A 4,102-nucleotide genomic window follows, 5' to 3' on the forward strand; every position below is an offset into this window, starting at 1 on the left:
GCTTGGACCCTCTCTTAGATCACGTTCTTCGATCAGTCGACCGACGCAACTACGGAAGAGACTTGGCAGCGGTTGCCACTCTACAGCGCGTCTGTTCAGCGATTTCAAAGTTGATCTAATGGCGAGCCCTTGTCTCTAGGCATGAGGTGGGTGCTTGGCGCTCTAGCAAAATATTTTGCGTGCCTATCGTGGCTACAACGGGAGAGGTGGTTGCCGCGAGCCTCTTCCGTGCCCCCCTCATTGATTCAACGCCGCTGTCAGGGCGGATGGATATGTCGGATTTTGAAACGGTGGACGGCGACGTTGAATCAATTAGAGGGGCATGAAGCCCACCCTCGAGGGTGCTATTCCTGGACTCTCCTTTAGATCATGTTTTCTTGTCACTCAGCTGGCGCAATTTCGGAAAAAGGTTTGGCAGCGGTTGCCAGCCCTCACCGCGTCTACTCGGTGATTTTAAAACTCGATCTAAAACGGGAGCCCTCGTCTAGCACCTCCGTCCGGTGTTGCTCGGGTATTGCATAAATTTATGCCATTGGCGCGAATCCCCCAACGAATGCCTATGCTTGGACCCTCTCTTAGATCACCTTCTTCGATCACTCGACCGACGCAACTACGGAAGAGACTTGGCAGCGGTTGCCATTCTACAGCACGTCTGTTAAGCGATTTCGAAGTTGATCTAATGGCGAGCCCTTGTCTCTAGGCATGAGGTGGGTGCTTGGCGCTCTAGCAAAATTTTTTGCGTGCCTATCGCGGCTACAAGGGGAGAGGTGGTTGCCGCGAGCCTCTCCCCTGCCCCCCTCATTGATTCAACGCCGCTGTCAGGGCGGATGGAAATGTCGGATTTTGAAACGGTGGACGGCGACGTTGAATCAATTAGAGGGGCATGAAGCCCACCCTCGAGGGTGCTATTTTCCTGGACTCTCCTTTAGATCATGTATTCTTGTCACTCAGCTAGCGCAATTTCGGAAAAAGGTTTGGCAGCGGTTGCCAGCCCCTCACCGCGTCTACTTGGTGATTTTAAAACTCGATCTAAAACGGGAGCCCTCGTCTTGCACCTCCGTCCGGTGTTGCTCGGGTATTGCACAAATTTTTGCCATCGGCGCGAATCCCCCAACGAATGCCTACACGCTTGGACCCTCTCTTAGATCACCTTCTTCGATCACTCAACCGACGCAATTACGGAAGAGACTTGGCAGCGGTTGCCATTCTACACCGCGTCCGTTCTGTGATTTCGAAGTTGATCTAATGGCGAGCCCTTGTCTATAGCCATGAGGTGGGTACTTGGCGCTCTAGCAAAATTTTTTGCGAGCCTATCGCGGCTACAATGGGAGAGGTGGTTGCCGCGAGCCTCTCCCGTGCCCAGCTCATTGATTCAACGCCGCTGTCAGGGCGGATGGATATGTCGGATTTTGAAACGGTGGACGCCGACGTTGAATCAATTAGAAGGGCATGAAGCCCACCTTCGAGGGTGCTATTCCTGGACTCTCCTTTAGATCATGTTTTCTTGTCACTCAGCTGGCGCAATTTCGGAAAAAGGTTTGGCAGCGGTTGCCAGCCCTCACCGCGTCTTCTTTGTGATTTTAAAACTCGATCTAAAACGGGAGCCCTCGTCTAGCACCTCCGTCCGGTGTTGCGCGAGTATTGCACAAATTTTTGCCATCGGCGCGATTACCCCAACGAATGCCCTACGCTGGGACCCTCTCTTAGATCACCTTTTTCGATCACTCGACCGACGCAATTACGGAAGAGACTTGGCAGCGGTTGCCATTCTACAGCGCGTCTGTTCTGCGATTTCGAAGTTGATCTAATGGCGAGCCCTTGTCTCTAGCCATGAGGTGGGTGGTTGGCGCTCTAGCAAAATCTTTTTGCGTGCCTATCGTGGCTACAAGGGGAGAGGTGGTTGCCGCGAGCCTCTCCCGTGCCCCCCTCATTGATTCAACGCCACTATCAGGGCGGATGGATATGTCGGATTTTGAAATGGTGGACGGCGACGTTGAATCAATTAGAGGGGCATGAAGCCCACCCTCGAGGGTGCTATTCCTGGACTCTCCTTTAGATCATGTTTTCTTGTCACTCAGCTGGCGCAATTTCGGAAAAAGGTTTGGCAGCGGTTGCCAGCCCTCACCGCGTCTACTCGGTGATTTTAAAACTCGATCTAAAACGGGAGCCCTCGTCTAGCACCTCCGTCCGGTGTTGCTCGGGTATTGCATAAATTTATGCCATCGGCGCGAATCCCCCAACGAATGCCTACGCTTGGACCCTCTCTTAGATCACGTTCTTCGATCACTCGACCGACGCAACTACGGAAGAGACTTGGCAGCAGTTGCCACTCTACAGCGCGTCTGTTCAGCGATTTCGAAGTTGATCTAATGGCGAGCCCTTGTCTCTAGGCATGAGGTGGGTGCTTGGCGCTCTAGCAAAATATTTTGTGTGCCTATCGCGGCTACAATGGGAGAGGTGGTTGCCGCGAGCCTCTTCCGTGCCCCCCTCATTGATTCAACACCGCTGTCAGGGCGGATGGATATGTCAGATTTTGAAACGGTGGACGGCGACGTTGAATCAATTAGAGGGGCATGAAGCCCACCCTCGAGGGTGCTATTCCTGGACTCTCCTTTAGATCATGTTTTCTTGTCACTCAGCTGGCGCAATTTCGGAAAAAGGTTTGGCAGCGGTTGCCAGCCCTCACCGCGTCTACTCGGTGATTTTAAAACTCGATCTAAAACGGGAGCCCTCGTCTAGCACCTCCGTCCGGTGTTGCTCGGGTATTTGCATAAATTTATGCCATCGGCGTGAATCCCCCAACGAATGCCTACGCTTGGACCCTCTCTTAGATCACCTTCTTCGATCACTCGACCGACGCAACTACGGAAGAGACTTGGCAGCGGTTGCCATTCTACAGCGCGTCTGTTAAGCGATTTCGAAGTTGATCTAATGGCGAGCCCTTGTCTCTAGGCATGAGGTGGGTGCTTGGCGCTCTAGCAAAATTTTTTGCGTGCCTATCGCGGCTACAAGGGGAGAGGTGGTTGCCGCGAGCCTCTCCCGTGCCCCCCTCATTGATTCAACGCCGCTGTCAGGGCGGATGGAAATGTCGGATTTTGAAACGGTGGACGACGACGTTGAATCAATTAGAGGGGCATGAAGCCCACCCTCGAGGGTGCTATTTTCCTGGACTCTCCTTTAGATCATGTATTCTTGTCACTCAGCTGGCGCAATTTCGGAAAAAGGTTTGGCAGCGGTTGCCAGCCCCTCACCGTGTCTACTTGGTGATTTTAAAACTCGATCTAAAACGGGAGCCCTCGTCTTGCACCTCCGTTCGGTGTTGCTCGGGTATTGCACAAATTTTTTCCATCGGCGCGAATCCCCCAACGAATGCCTACACGCTTGGACCCTCTCTTAGATCACCTTCTTCGATCACTCGACCGACGCAATTACGGAAGAGACTTGGCAGCGGTTGCCATTCTACACCGCGTCCGTTCTGCGATTTCGAAGTTGATCTAATGGCGAGCCCTTGTCTATAGCCATGAGGTGGGTACTTGGCGCTCTAGCAAAATTTTTTGCGAGCCTATCGCGGCTACAATGGGAGAGGTGGTTGTCGCGAGCCTCTCCCGTGCCCAGCTCATTGATTCAACGCCGCTGTCAGGGCGGATGGATATGTCGGATTTTGAAACGGTGGACGCCGACGTTGAATCAATTAGAAGGGCATGAAGCCCACCTTCGAGGGTGCTATTCCTGGACTCTCCTTTAGATCATGTTTTCTTGTCACTCAGCTGGTGCAATTTCGGAAAAAGGTTTGGCAGCGGTTGCCAGCCCTCACCGCGTCTTCTTTGTGATTTTAAAACTCGATCTAAAACGGGAGCCCTCGTCTAGCACCTCCGTCCGGTGTTGCGCGGGTATTGCACAAATTTTTGCTATCGGCGCGATTACCCCAACGAATGCCCTACGCTGGGACCCTCTCTTAGATCACCTTTTTCGATCACTCGACCGACGCAATTACGGAAGAGACTTGGCAGCGGTTGCCATTCTACAGCGCGTCTGTTCTGCGATTTCGAAGTTGATCTAATGGCGAGCCCTTGTCTCTAGGCATGAGGTGGGTGCTTGGCGC

The sequence above is a fragment of the Cupressus sempervirens genome, chromosome 2, assembly GCF_028749045.1.
Source record: "Cupressus sempervirens isolate cs-2001-9-10 chromosome 2, ASM2874904v1, whole genome shotgun sequence".
Taxonomy (NCBI): domain Eukaryota; kingdom Viridiplantae; phylum Streptophyta; class Pinopsida; order Cupressales; family Cupressaceae; genus Cupressus; species Cupressus sempervirens.